Here is a 15,966-nt window from a genome sequence, read left to right as displayed (position 1 = left end):
TCGACCTTGGGTGCTTCGTGCTTCGGTGTGCTTCGTTTTCGATACCACTAAAAGCGAGCCGCCATTTTGAATTCATTGTTCACATATGTTTCATGGGAATGAGGTCGGAATTGTACCCAGCTTTCCCTCAAACATTCGGCGAGATTTCCTGATTCACCGTGAGCTTGAGATTCGTGAGACCGTGAGTTGATATCGGGAGAGTTGGCAGGACCGAATACCTTCGAGAGTCGATTTTTTGCCCAAAAAAATTTTAAGGCCAAATTAAACATTACTAATCTCGCTTCATTTTCCTTCAATTTCTACTTAAAGTTTTCGCGTCCATTTAGGAAGGCCTTTTGTCTGTCTTTAATTTTTGTCTTTCACAACAATATTGACAATATTGTCTTCTGTCGTCTGAGTCAGATATGTATCTGCCCCTGTCATGACGTTTTTCACAAAGAAATTCCCGGTATGATCTCGAGTACGGTAACGCAATATTTCAATTGAGAAGGGAGGAGAGCTTTAAAAATCTGCGAAGCGTACAATGGAAATAAATCAGGCGCAACATCACGCGTAAATGCCATGATAAGCATCTTGTTAGACTTGAGCTTAAGCCGAGGCTCTCAAATTATCTAAAATACATTGGGAAATATTACAAATTGACATGTCTGCACTTTATGCAATTGACATGTCTGCACTTTATGCAAATATTGATATCTGTGCAAAAGAAAATGAAATTCCACAAATATTTTGTTTTCTGAAGCATCACAGAAAACCACTACATGCCTTTTTTAATTAATAAGACTGCTTTCTCGATTCATCGCAAAACATTCCCCAGATTTTCACAAACAAATTAAACTAAAGGGGAAGTATCATGGTGTTTTTGACCTCTTTTGTTGAAAATTGTGAAATATGACCTTCAATTTGCTACAAAATAATTCTAGAACAACGAGAGGAGAGAAATCAACTCAATTCCTGACAGGAACAACTCGTACTGTCCATACTCTGTTCTAGCGCATTTTGGAAACAAAAATACGAAAACTTGAAAAACACTTGCCTAACTTTTTTCAAGTTTCAATCCATACCGGCCTACTCTGTCTCTAGCCGGAGCACTAATCGACAGTTTTATTGCACTGGGGTGATAATTTATAACAAAACTAGACAATTATTTTGTTGTTTCTGTTGTCAGACAGACATTTTTGAGTTTTGAAATGAGATCAAATTTTCGTGATACTTCCCCTTAAGCTTGAATAAAAGCAATAATCACTGCTCTTAAGAAATTCAAATAACACAAAAAATCATCTAAGAACTGTACGGAATGAGATGGAAACAGAAAACACTCTACATGTTGGTATATTGTTCATAAGCTTTACCTTCTCTGTCGTTTTCTAGAAGACTGGCCGTTTCTGCTCGTGCATCTCAATATAATCTTGATTCTTGCACTTCCCACCTAGTCTATGTGTTCAAAGCCCTTTTCGAATAAGTGTTCCTGTTCCCGTGTACTTTATATTTGTGGCATAATCCCATTCACTGAGTCGCTATTTTTGGCAGCTAATTAAATTACTAGCTGCACGTGTGCACGACGAATCGACCAATGAGCTTTCCTGTTGGGTGATGACGTCATCTGTGGCAAAGAAAGACAAACAACGGGTACGCTTACCGGGCTTGTTCTTTGAATAAGAGTGAATAAAAAGCACAAAATAATTAGATCCTGGGAAGAGACTAAAACATTTTACGGAGCAGCTGCTAGAGTTTTCCAACGCCGCTTCTCCCAAACGCCAAGCGTCGATGGTAAACGAAGACCGAAGCACGAAGCACCCAAGGTCGAAAACGAAGCACTCTATAAGTCGAAAACGAGGCACCCTTAAACTCGAAAACGAAACACTCTAGGTCGAAAACGAAGCACCCTAAAGCTCGAAAACAAAACACTCTATAAGTCGAAAACGAAGCACCCTACTGAAACTCGAAAACGAAACACTCTTGGTCGAAAACAAAGCACTTAGATCGAAAACGAAACCCTCAGTTTTTAAGGCCGACTTAAGGTTTTGTTTTGTTTTATTCAGGGTCGAAATTTAGTCACGAATCAAGCGCGATGACAGATAGAGTGCTCGCGCAAAACTCTTCAACAGCGAGTTGTTGAAAATGAATTTCCGCAGCACTCCACTGAATTAAAAGTAAATAAATCGTGATAGACTGTTTATTAAAATACACTTCGCAGTTTGAAGACTGAATTGCGTGTACAAATAATTAAATTGTATGAAACTGAAAACATAATATATACAAATAAGTAAAAGAAATATAGAAAAAATTTCGTTTCTACTACAAATGACCAATTGAAAACGCCACACCTGTTTTCCACGTGCACGTGAATAAAGCGGCTTGTCAAGCTTTACCTTTTGTTGATATTTTTCTTCTGTAAAAGCTTTTCAGTTCTTTTACAACAATCTTTCTATCTAGTTAACATAAATGTGGTTTTTCGCCTCTGTTGACTCTGTTGAAGTGATTGTAATTGATTAAAAAATGGGCCCTTCGTTTCCGACCTAGACTGCTTCGTTTTCGACCTTGGGTGCTTCGTTTTCGAGTTTTGGGGTGCTTTGTGCTTCGGTCTTGGTTTTCGAGTGGAAAGCAGCGCGAAATTAAAGTGCCCTTGTAGGTCACACTGATCATGTAAAAGTTGCTTATTAGTAATAAAGATCTAAATATCTACTAGCTATTTGTGCAATTTTTCAATGATTTTGAAAGCCCTTTTGGAAGACAACCGATCACATTTAAGACTTTTAGACAAAAACCCTGGTGGCCTATACTAGTCCAACATTCGACCATAGTTGCACAAACAGATTGGCATGCCTTCACTTCCTGAGATGTTGATCATTTTAAAGTGCGAAAGAAATTCTACAAATATTTTGTTTTCCAAACCATTGCGGAGCTAATTTCTTTTTAATAAAATTGCTTCAGTTTCAATTCAGGGTGAACAATTCCCCAGTATTCACAGAACATTATTAACAAAATCAAATTAAAGTCATCGTGGCAGAGGCTTGATTTTTAGCATTAATTAGAATCCCTCAGAAATGTCTGAAACAATCCAGCTAAGAAGTTATGGGATTAAAATGGAAGCAGAAAAAACAAATCAAACTTACAAATTTCACTCATTGTTGTCAGTATCGTTCATTAGTTTCGCCCTCTCTCTCATTTTCTAGACGACATTCCTATCAGTTCTGATGGCCTACAAGGGACACGCTGCAAACATAAAAGAAATCACGCAAATAAAAATGAAACCACGCAAATCACGCAAATAAAAATGAAACCACGCAAATATAAAAGAAATCACGTAAATAAAAAAGAAAACACGCAAACAAAAATGAAACCACGCAAATCACGCAAATAAAAATGAAACCACGCAAATATAAAAGAAACCACGCAAATAAAAATGAAACCACGCTAATGAAAAAAGAAAACACGCCAATGAAAAAAGAACCATGCAAGTAAAGACATGCAGACAAAAAGAAACCACAAAAATTGAAAAGAAACCACGCGACAAAAAAAGAAATCATGCAAATAAAATAAAGGAACCCAACGGCAAGAGTCATTCTAGTTCCCAAAGCCCTAGCGGATTTTTTAGTAGGCCATCGTACTACGAGTCTAGAGTTTCGCTTTGTACAAATATATCCGATAATTTTCGAAACGAGCCTGCGGATTGGGTTGAAAGAAATTGGTTTGCTCACTAAAACGATACTCACTGAAAATAACAGAACTGCCGAGAGCAAAAAGGGTTTTTTTTGTTTTATTATAGGAATTTATAATTTAAGATAGATATAATTTCATATATCGTCTAAGTTATTAGTAACAGTAAGGGTGTCTCCTCGATAAGCCTACAAAGGCTTCTGCTAGACTTCCTGCTCAATACTGTCACTACAAAGATTCATGAAATATTGTAGTAGTTGTTGATCTTGGGAAAAAAAAATAAATATTGTGGTTTCTCAAAGTGATAACAATTTTTATGTAACATGCTCACTAGTTAATTAAGTGACTGGTTGTCAGTAACGACTCTTTGTTCAGGCTTCCCTTCTGAACTCTGATGTCTTCAACAGCTGAAGGCACGGTTTCCAGCAACAAAGTGCTTTTTAAAACGTTTTTCAGGGTGATTTATCCTTGAAACTCAAACTGAAAACCCAAATCAGTGAAGCTTACTGCAGTCAAGTATAACGAACCCGATCAGGCTAATATACGCCCTGAAAACGCGTGAAGTGAGTTCTGGTGGCTTACCGTTGTTCTTGGAATAAGCACAAAATAATTGCATCCAAAGAAGCGACTGCAATATCTTACCAAGCTATTGCGCGCAAGGTTTACGAGGGCTACCGCAAAACTAGTGGGCGTCGTTTCTAAAAGGGTCTCTGCATGCGAAGATCACGTAACTGACCTTAAAGTGTCCCTAACCCATAAATTTGTTTTGCATTATGACAAAATATGAACGACTTGGATATGATCAAAACAAAAATTAAGAAAATTCATAAATTCCGCACGTTGCTATCGATGTTCTCGTTCACTATCGCGCTGTGAGAGGTCTGGGTCCTAACAAATTGACGTCAGCCGGGGAACCGGATTGTTTCTTCATTGGTGACCATTTTCCACATTTCTCCTGCTTACTTATTACGAGTGAGAAATGTCATGAGTAGTCCAAATTCTGAGTGTTCAATCAATTCTGATGCCTTAGATTATATTCCTGACTACAACATTGAGACCAAAGGTAATTGCGAGTCGAGTCGCTTGAGAGACGACTGAACGGCACTGAATGAGTAGATTCTTCTGGGTAGTTTGCCCTCGTGTCAGACATCACAAGATCAAAGGAAAATTCCCCTCGCGTGGGGTGAAAGTGTTATAACTTTCCCCATATCTTGAGCATATACAGTGATGGTTAAGTTCCTTGTCAATGGATACCCTGATATAAATCGTATTTCTTTAGTACATGTATATCGGTTACAATTTAATACGTTCATCGGAAGTCCGCTGCTGTCTGTTTATAGCTAGTGGATGAAGGGCCGAAGTGATTGAGCTAGTTTGTTTTTCTTATCTGTTTCTTTCCTTAAATTCCACTTTTATAGATCTCAGAGAAGGCTTGCCAAGACAAATGGATCACTCCTTTTAAACTAAAGCTTCCTAATTGTCAAGTACGCCTTCTCGTCGCTTATTTCTTTACATATCAACTCCTGCGCTCTGGCTACTTGCGTCGATGCAATAGAGCAGTATTACTTTACGCAAAGTGCAATAGATAAGTCCTTTTAAAGTGTATATTCGAAACTTATATTTATTCAAATGTACATTCGAGACTTAAATTCAATATACATTCTACACTAAAGTTCAATGAGTTAGAAAGAAAGCGGCAGGAGAATTAGACTAGCTAGGAACAATCCCACTTGATACCCAAGTCTCAGGATTGGAATTTTAAAAAACCACCCTTCATGCCAATATTTTTAGCAGTTTTTCACAACACGATTTTAGAACGCATTTAGACAGGGGTAGTCCCCGTCTGGGGAAGAGTGGGGGAAATTATCGCGCCCCACCTTTTTCCTCCCATGATAATCGGGCTTCTGAAGCCCAGGTGATGTATCGACACCAAGTTCTTAAATTTGTGGCTGATCGACGATGACCTATTCTTACAGACGAGACATTGCTCTTTAACCGGGATGCTGTTTTAGGATGCCAACTAAACGCTTGTGGGAGTTCCACGCCTTTTGTATTCCAACACTTACATGAGTAAAATTAATGACAATTTTGGCTACGGTGACATCACATCTTGCTGTGATTCACAACCGTATTTCGGTATTGAGTGGTGGCTGGTTGGAGACTGGCAGAATTCTTCTTTTGTATACCAAACTGCTGGGCTCAACTATTTTGTTTTTTTCATGAATTTTATGATCGCATATTCTCTCTTAAACGGGGAGCTGTTTTCTTCGGAAGGTTTTTGGTCACGGTCAGTGTTACAAAGATATAATTTTAGTAAAGTTCTTGTAAACTTGGGTTCTTTTCTGTCCATCTCCAAAATTGCGTTCTCGTCCCCGTAACCTAGATCAAAATTTGGGAATGATTGCGAATTATATAGCACAGTCTTTTTGCATACCCGAGAATAAGAAGATATTAACTACGAGGTCAAATACCAGGAGTTACTGATGGGGCCGCTCGACGAAAAACCCGCTCTGCAGGCTGGAATAAAGCTAGCTGGGAGCTGAATACATTAAACGGTTAACTGGCTGGAACGTTTCTACATATCTAGGTTGCTGAGAATTTTTATTTAAACACTGGTTCTAGCTGGGTAAAAAATGTCCCGTTTGCTTTTCCTGCCTGCCATGCAGGACCCTTGTCAAGTTCGTAAAAAATTTTTTTGACTTTTCGCTCTAACACCGTTTCCTATGGGTTATACGGAGACGTGCCGCTGGATAGGGTATGGTTTTTGGCCCTTTTGCTCTGAACAGGGTATATAATTTCAAGCGAGTCTGTCCTGGACCCGTCCTAGACAGGGTATGCCTGGTTGCAAGTAGACTGTTTGCAGTCCCCGGCATATTTTTCCGTGGAACGCTTCGGTCGAACTCCCGCCATCAGTTTGTAAAGGCAAGCGCAACCTGGGGAGAGTGTCTAAACTACCAGGGGGGGCCCTAGTCAGGGTACGTTGAGTGGGGGAGGGGGAGCGATGTCTACGATGTCATCGGGCGACTTGCCAGCCTTAATATCAAAATGGCTGAAAAAGAGACAAAAATACAGTTGACAGCGGTGCCTCTGGACACTTTTCCGGAGCGTTGTACCATGACGATGCACCACGAGATTTCGGGCCGCGGTTCGCTTATGCCAGCTGGAGATGGTTCCGCGCTGCTTTCCGATACCTGTTCCCCCGACAAGACAGTGAGAGAGAGAAAAGTCGGCCCCTAGACCATATGAGACAGATCCCTTTCGTTGGCTCCTCAGTTTCACCTTACTGACTTAAACTGAGTCAGTGTATTTAACACTTCAAAGATAGACTATACGAGGTGGCAAGAGATTGGCAACATGGATTCATTAGAGGGAAATCATGCACCTCCAACCTTTTGGAAGTTTTCAACCACGTGGGCTACCTACTAGACGACGGAAAACAGGTGGACATGATCTATATGGATATGTCTAAGGCCTTCGATAAGGTGAACCACGGCCGGCTGCTACGGGTTCGGATTTGGAAGCAGCCTCTTGCAGTGATTTAGCTCTTACCCAATGGTTCGCTACCAACGAATAACAGTGCTGGGTGAAACCTCTGATACTTTGCCTGTCAGCTCCGGAATACCTCAGGGCTCCATTTTTGGCCCGATGTTATTTCTCATCTATGTAAATAACGTGCCCGATTCGGTCCTGACAAGCCATGTTTGCCGTGTTTGCCAATGACACAAAAATATCTGAACACATTAAGTCTCAGGAAGATGCTTCGTACCTACAACTGACTTGTTTGCTGGCTAGTTGACAGACATCACACTTTTACAGCTGGCTGGGATTTTCAGTTAGGGCGCTCAAAAAGGTGAAGCTTTCCTCCAGGACTACCTTAAAAGTCTTTTTCGCTGGCATCCCGCCCCCCACCCCTCAGCTGGCTACTGCCCACCTCAGTGCGTAGATGGCCGCGTGAAAATGAAGACTTGACCCCAGTCCTCTCTCTTTAAAATACAAGAGAGACGACTTGGTACGAGTCAGCTCGGACTGCTGCCGCAAAAGGTTAATTTTTGGTGTTCTTTCTTAAAATGTTTTCCCTTAAAATATGACATGTACAAGTCATTATATGATTACGCAGGGAAAGCTGAAGGAGCTTTGCCTGTCCGTGCAGGAGAACAGTTTTATTTCATCGAGCGTCATGACACAAATTGGTGGAAAATGCGCTCTCAAAATGGTTCAGTTGGTCTTGTTCCTGCATGTTATATGGAGGCTGTTGATAAAGAAACGGTAAAGCAGATATTATAGTATAACACTAAGCAGTCTTTTTTAGGAAGCAGTGTATTTTCTTACTGATGGCACATCATCACTCAAACTATTAATCTTAAATGCATTAGTTATACATGTATCTTAGGCAGACTAACAGCTCAAATATTAATAATTTTAATTTACAAGCTTACCTCCATAAAATTAACCTTTCTAATTATTTTAGATAATTTTCCAAGTGTAGTAAGCATAAGGTCCTTTTAAACTTTGAAGAAGACATAAATTAAGCAGTTAGTAAGTCAATCAAACAAACAACCTATCTTTTTCAGCCAATAAATGACACAGATAAATTAAAATAAATATTTCTTTTGGATTAAGGTGTAATAATTATAATGATAGGATAACCAGGATATATTCAAGTAGTTTTCCTAAGGTCTGGTTCACAATGGCAATGGAAGCTGAATTGGAATAGAGTTGGAATCAGAAGAATCTTCTGACTTTGTGTGAATCAATACAACAGAAGTAGAAACGGAAGCCTTGCTTTCATTCAAAATGGCGGAAGGCTGCCATGCATATGTTTTCTATTCCAAATCTTATGTAAAGGGATTGAGATCAGTTTACTGAGTTAAAGGTGTTAATCACTTCACCGTTTTTTCAAGGTGAAATCAAGCACTTTTCTCGTAAAAATGTTTTTAAAGGAAGTGAATTTGGATGATGTCTATTTCAAAGAACCATTTTGACATAAGAGACTTTTTGCAAGGCAAGAAGATCAAACTGTGGTCACTACTGACTGACTGTCCACAGTAAAAGGAGGCTTATTTTACATAAAGTTGCCATTGGAAAGCTTTCAATAATTAATTGATATTAGTGGATGTTCATATTACTGTGCTTCAATAAATAAGACACATCTGCAGGGAACCTGGCTCAGAACTACCATAAACATTTCAATTGAGATAATTTATTGTTAGGTTTTGCTCGATCATATTTTGTTTTGTCCAGGCATGATTGTGCATAGAATGGCACACCAGGACCGCACTGGTTTCACCATGTTATTTTAATCTTCTAAGCTTATTTTTTGCTCTTAGGTTGATCCAAATGAGACACAAGGAGTTCTTGCTTCTATAGATAGAGCCATTGAAGTCACCCATACACAAGCAGCAAATAATGGAGGTGTCTATACACATGAACAGAAAGCTAATTTGAGGTATGCAAGTTTAACTCACTAACTCTTGAATTTCCACCCAAAAAACCCTTTGATTTATCCCTTTCACTCCCAGGAGTGATCAATATGTAAATTCTCCTTACATTATCAATACATTGTCAGCCAGACAGGTGATGAGAATAAAGAAAATCATCAACTAGCCGCTGATATAGTTCAATGATGTAACACTAAATTCTGTGAACTAACTTTAAAAAGAAATGTATCACAGTCAGTAAGGAGAATTAACATTCAGATCATGGGAGTGAAAGGGTTGAGGTGGCACATGCCTTTTTCCAATAGGGACAGCCGAACTGTCATGTACTATGTTTGCAACATTGTACATTCATCTTAACTTTGAGGCAACTACAGTATTTGAATATTAATTTTCTTATGGGGCATGCGAACCGAGCTAAATTTTCAACAAGAAGATAAAAGAGACAGAGAAACTAAAATGTTTCGCTGTTTAGCACTCCTATAGGTTCTACTTCTTTTCCATTATTCGTTGTTTGGCATTGGTTATTTTCTATTTCTTCACTTGCATGGTGTTATTGGCTCGAATTAAGTTGCCTTGTTTATTCAAATCACAATGGTATGGAATGAATCCAATTACCATTCAACTGAGAGCTGTGATGAGCAGTAATTTCTTGTTACACTGTTTAAATTCTGTACAAGAACAGGTATTTTTAAGTCTGTATAAAATCCTGATGTGTGACCATTTGAATGATAGCAGACTACTAAAGAAGTACTTTTCTGTGGTGCTCTTTCTCAAAAAAGTATTAAAAAAATAAATTTGGTTGTAAATTGCAAGCATTTGGATAAAATTATAAAATGCAAGGATGTGTGCAGTAATTTCCTGTGGTTTTTTTCTACAATTTACCAGCTTTCATTTAAATTTAACGATCAGTGAAAAATATTGAATTTGTACCATATAATTATACTTTAGTTCTGTTTCAAGGTAAACGTAAGGTGGCGTTGTTGTTTTAATTTTTTTAACCAGGTTGATTTTAATTTTCCTGTGTTCCAGATCGTGGCAATGAACTTGAGACGAGAGATAGTGAAAAATTAAAAAAAAATTGTTTAAAGGTTTGGAACCAAAGGGAAATGTAAACAACAACATAACATTTCCTTTCTCCCATAGAAAATTACTAGAACACAGAAACCGCCTTCTCTCTGGTAAGATGTCTCCTGGGAAAGCATCACCAAATACTTCAGATTTTCAGCTTGATAGGTCGAAAAGCAAACCTTTGGATGCAGCACAGGAACCACCAGCACAACCTCGTCGTCCAGCACCTACCCTACCACCTGAGAAGGACAAGAATGAGAAAAAGAAGGAATCTACGAAGAGACGACCAGCACCAGCAGCCCCTGTTTCAACTGTTAAACAAACTACTGAGGCAAAAGGTAAATATAAACAGTCAGAAAGTTTTGATAGATGCAAAATGATTTGGAATTCTTTACTTGTTCCACTTTATGAACTCATCTGGCATGCAGTAAGCCTTTAATTAGAATTCTTATTATCAACATCTATATTATCTGTACCATCCTCTATATATTTATTGTGGGTATAGTTGAGAGAATTTGTTTATCAATCAATGCATGTTATCTTTGGTGATCATTTCCTTTAATCTGACTCATAATCTGAATGTTTAATCAAGCACTGATATTGTGATATAGTGCTCTTCTACATCTATTAGCACTCTTTTAGCCAGAAACTAGTATAGTGGTCACACAGGAGGTATGTCCCCTTGTACATTTTTGAACTTTCCATAGCTTCTCCAAAAACCAACTATCCACAGAGCCCCAACAATGCCCTTCATTTTAGAAGTTTGTTAGGTTAGTCTTGACTGACTTGTACTCATTAATTAAAAATTAATAATCTTATTTCTCAGCTGAGATTACTAACAAGGAGCACTTTGTTACATCATCCCCTCCTGCCATCCCAGAAAGAGCGGATCTTGAGCCTGTTAAAGTACGAGCTGGACTTGCTGCAGAATTATTAGAACTACTGCGAATCAAGTAAGAAAGTTTAGCATTCATTAAATTGTTTCTTAATCCTTTCGAAGACTGATCGAACCTACTCTGCTTTGGTGCATGGCAGATTGTCCCTTTTATCAAAATACATTTTCTCTCCACATTGGGCTATCTTCCATCCCAGACACTCTTTTGGTTCATGAATAAAATAAAATAAATGAGAATTTCAGTGGCACATCCACATAGTGCCTCTTCATCCACTGTTTCCGTGTTGAATTTTGAATAATTTTTGCAAAGGTTGGTTTTTGTGGAGGGAGGAAAACTGGAGTACCCAGAGAAAGACTTTTGGAGTAGGGACAAGAACTAACAACAAATGCAGCCCACACATGGTGTTAATTCCGGGAATCACACTTGGGCCACATTGGTGGGAAGTGAATGCTTTCACCACTGCACCATCCCTGCTCTGAAGGGATGACGCAACATGGGTCAGCTGCCTCAGCTGTTGCCTTATAGTCAGTTGCATCACTATGAATTTTTGAACAACTGAGAAAGAAGTCACAAGCAATGAAAAACCATTTGTTTTTCTTCAGGGCATATGGCTTTGAGATGCTTCGAATCCACCATTTGTAACATAATCACAAGACAAATTGCAGTATTATGAGTAAAAATCGACAATAGCTCTTGTTTCAAGTTGTCTTATTTTGGAGTAAGAATGAGCTTTTCAAACCATGTGTTGTTTTTCCACAGGTGAAATGATTGACAAGCTGACACTCACATACAACCGAACATGTCAAGCTGTCATCACAAAGGAGTTGATTGAGATTATTTCAGGGGCGGCTGCTCTAGATTAGACAGTTTAAACTTTTTATTGAAACTGAGTGTTGATTAGTGTTGGTAACAGTTGGAAATAAACAATTATTTGAGAACATTTTCCTTGCGTTTTGATTTGTAATCATGACGTATATGAAAGTTGAAACAGGTGAATCAAAGAACTGGCTAAAGAGAAATCTGTGAAGAAAACTAAAAAGTAAATCAGAAAAGACAAGTTGGTAGGCTTCTTTTTTCTTTGTAAACCTGTTTTGACGTTCCCTCAGCCCACATCTGTTCCCCTTGGTCAACTGAAAGGTTCAGAGAATAGCCATTGTAAGCCATTGTATGTTTTCAATAACAATGCTGCATGTTTTATTTCCAACCAACAATAAACGCTTGCTAGCTACCATGTCTGCCTGATATCCATCAAAAGATGGTAACTTGTACCCTTTTTTCACAATTTCATATCTATTTTCAGACCCTGTCTCTAAAATCCATACCCGTTTCTGTAACAGCTGTACCCGTTTTTTGACTTCCAGACCAAAAGTCAAAAGCTATACAATATTTCAGTCCAAACTGGATCAAAAACCATACCTTCTAGCTCTGCACCTTCCCATATAGCTTATATTGGGAGTTGCCCCACCCCCCCCCCCCCCCCCCAGGGATAGAGTACTTTATGAAACACTCTTCATCAACTTTGTACCAAAGCAGCATGTGATGATAAGATAAACATGTAAAAAGACAGTTACTTTTCACCTGTGTTACAGCTACTAGTGGAGGGGAGGGGAGGTAGGTGGGTACTTAGCTATATTAATAATGGGGAGGTAGGAATGACGCCAAATTATTAGACTCCAAAACCTTTCGCTTTCCCCTTCTAAACCTGAACACAAAAAGGTCCAGTACATAACCCCCAAAAGTCCCTTTTCTTTTTGTATGAAATGGCAAAACCCCAGAAAAGTACAGCAGTCCATGACATAACCCCCCAAAGTCCCTTTTTTACTTTGCATGAAAAGGACAATCCTGGTGGGGTGGTTTAAAGTTTTGAGTCTGTGGATGAAACCACAAAGTCAAAGTGTGACCATTCAAACGAAAGCTACTGAGCAGTACTTTCCTGTGGTGCTGTTTGTTATGTTGCACAAAGTGGTTCTTGGTTTTGAGTCTATGGATAAAATCCTTAAGTGTGACCATTCAAATGAAAGCTACTGAGCAGTTACTTCCTGTGGTGCTGTTCATTATGCTGTACAAGGTGGTTCTTGCTTTTGAGTCTGTGGATAAAATCTTAAAGTGCAGCCATTCAAACGAAAGTTACTGTGCAGTGCTCTCCTGTTGTGCTGTTTGTTTTGCTATACATAACATTCGCTGGACGAGAACCAAGAACAAACTCAACCCACATATGCGCATCCTCACTCAGCTGCCCCAAAATAATCTGAGCAAACATGCCACAAAGTTAATAAAAGAAATACATAATGAAGTCAGATTAACCTTGTTCGGTCCCTCAAAAACCAACCAGGGTGAAACACTAGACACATTTAAGGTTTCTTCTTTGATATCCAGGGCTGTCAACCTCACACGTCTTCAAATATGGAGAATATGACTTCCACGGCCAGCAACAACAAAGCGCCCTACAGAGGCGTCGTATTAAGTCCAAATTCGCGGGTTCAGTGAGGGGGGAGGACTTAAACAGAAACAACGCTAAACATTTCAGATTATCTTGTCAGAAAGTCCAGTATGCGACAAATAGAAAATACCGCTCAAAATCTGGAGATTACAGGCCTAAATCTGGAGACCGGGGGATACAGTTCAAAATCTAGAGACTCCTGGATTATCCGGGAGAGTTGACAGCCCTGGATGTCGCTTCTGAAGTGATTTCATCACTTTATTGTGTGCTTGATCACAAAACAAAGGATGGCCGAAATTTTTTTCTTATCTTTGCAATTATGTATGGCTTTTTCTTCACGTCAACCCTCAGTTTTCTATATTGATTTCAATAGCTGTTGCTAAGATCTTCTCTCAAGCAAAATACCTTTGAATTAAGTGGGCACCGTCCTTAAAGGGGAAGTATCATGCAAATTTGCTGTCATTTCAAAACCCGAAAATGTTTGTCTGTCAGCAGAAACAACGAAATAATTGTCAAGTTTGTTGTAAATTATCACCCAAAGGCAATACAACTGTCGATTAGTGCCTCTGACCAGAGACAGAGTAGGTCGGTATTGATTAAAACTTGAAAAATGTTAGGCTAATGTTTTTCAAGTGTTCGTGTTTTTGTTTCCAAAATGCGCTAGAACGGATCACGACTTGTTCCTTTCAAGAATTGAGTTGATTTCTTTCCTCTAGTCATTCTAGAATTATTTGGCAGCTGATTGAAGGTCTTATTTCATCATTTTCAACAAAAGATATCAAAAACCCCATGATACCTCCCCTAATCAGAGCTTCTCAAACCATTCTGAGATGTGTAGAATATAGTTACAGTAGCAAAAGGAAACATCATCCTTGAACAGGTCGCACTTTGATGATTTCATCCTCAGACTCAAAAGGTTGAACAAGTCGCACTTTGATGATTTCATCAACAGACTCAAAAGGTTGAACGGGTTGCACTTTGACGATTTCATCCACAGACTCAAAAAGTCGAACAGATCACGATGCAAATTTCTACTCCAGGAAAGAAAAAGGAATAAAACACTGTGGAGTAAAATTATCGACCATAGTAACAAATGTCCCCACCCATCACCTGGCAATGTTATTAATAAAAACAACACAAACTCCACAATTCAATCTCATATTTAATTCTATACTTATTGATCTAATTTACATTCATATATAAGCATTTCAATGATTTTTACAATATTTACAAACAGTATTATGGCTAGATTTGCCGTATAATGTTCAGTAGTGACACCTTTTAAAACAGCAAAAAAAAAGTGAATGCTTTAGAAAATGAGATACAAATTATGCTCTAAAAGCAATAAACTCGTTTTGATTTTCTTTACAATACTTAGTTTTCTTTGTTTCACGGTTTACATCCGTGTCACACATGAATGCAATAGTAGACTCTGTACATGTTACATCTTTATATACCTCTAATTAACAAAAATTAGACTTCAAAAAACACAGAGCAAACAACATATGAAAGAAACGGGCACACCTTCTTTGAAGGTTTTTCATACCTATAATCCTCTACTTAGCAATAGCTGAATAATTACTATATCTAAAGTGAAAAAGAAAAACGACCGAGAAAACCTACCAGTCGTGTACTCATAACACAAATGAATTCGAAGGGTGGTAGCATTTATATATCAAGTGTTTTTCACAAAATATTAAAACTCCATCTTTGGAACAGGTTTGTACTGATTTTCTCAGTCTCAAACGTGATGCGACTCATTAAACTGACAAGCCTCACCAAAACAAAATGGCATAAGGATAAACCTGGGTGAAACGATGCAAACCTTATGATCAAATAGCTCAGTTGCTTTTACATATGAACTCGCTCTGTGTTTTAGGACTTAATTTAAAACCAACAATTAATAATAAGTTTGTGCTCCGTAAAAACTTAACTCTATGCATTTCTTTGCACAAGACTAAAATCATCTTTATATTAAAATACGAGCCTGTTAACTAACTAAGGGCACCTTATTTATTGCCGTCTTTTTTATCCTGTCAGTTTCAGTCACTTTCGAAACATTTGAAAAGCTTCTCACTGGCAAAGATCCAAATTCTGCTCCTCTCTCGTCATTGGTTCATTTTAAAATGCTGTTCAATTCAAAATGGTGGTCATGCGTACTACTGAGGAAACAGCTTATTTTGATGCTCTTTTTTGATTGGTTATTTTCAATCCAAAATGGCGGACAAGCGTACTGCAGAGGAAGCAGTTGATTCTGCTCCTCTCTTCTGATTGGTTAATTTCGATCCAAAATGGCGGACATGCAGACTGCTGAGGAAACAGAAAATTGTGCTGCTTCTTTCTGATTGGTTCATTTGGATGCAAGATGGCGGCTGTAGCTGTGACAGCACAAAAACACAGTTGGAGTTGTAGCATCAACTGAGCTGTTAGTGAATTTGTACACAGTTAGCATTATTCACGTCCC

At 38.5% G+C, this 15,966-nt stretch overlaps 1 long non-coding RNA gene and 1 pseudogene across 2 annotated transcripts in view; one reads left to right on the top strand and one right to left on the bottom strand.

The window, feature by feature from the left end:
• Nucleotides 1-6,085: 6,085 nt before the first annotated feature.
• The window catches only part of LOC146458993 (NCK-interacting protein with SH3 domain-like), a 59,277-nt pseudogene continuing 49,396 nt past the window's right edge, over nt 6,086-15,966 (top strand). Inside the window, exons 1-4 of the transcript XR_014858046.1 lie at nt 6,086-7,926; nt 8,988-9,106; nt 10,242-10,504; nt 10,993-11,119. The product of XR_014858046.1 is annotated as an NCK-interacting protein with SH3 domain-like (transcript). The remainder of the gene's footprint in view (nt 7,927-8,987; nt 9,107-10,241; nt 10,505-10,992; nt 11,120-15,966) is intronic.
• The window catches only part of LOC146458991 (uncharacterized), a 66,169-nt gene continuing 64,849 nt past the window's right edge, over nt 14,647-15,966 (bottom strand). The window contains exon 2 of the long non-coding RNA XR_014858047.1: nt 14,647-15,089. This is a non-coding gene — a long non-coding RNA (uncharacterized LOC146458991). The remainder of the gene's footprint in view (nt 15,090-15,966) is intronic.

This window comes from Pavona decussata, unplaced genomic scaffold, assembly GCF_977016875.1.
Source record: "Pavona decussata unplaced genomic scaffold, jaPavDecu1.1 SCAFFOLD_223, whole genome shotgun sequence".
Lineage (NCBI taxonomy): Eukaryota > Metazoa > Cnidaria > Anthozoa > Scleractinia > Agariciidae > Pavona > Pavona decussata.
The sequence above is the reverse complement of the archived record's forward strand: the minus strand, read 5'-3'. Positions and strand labels throughout refer to the sequence as shown.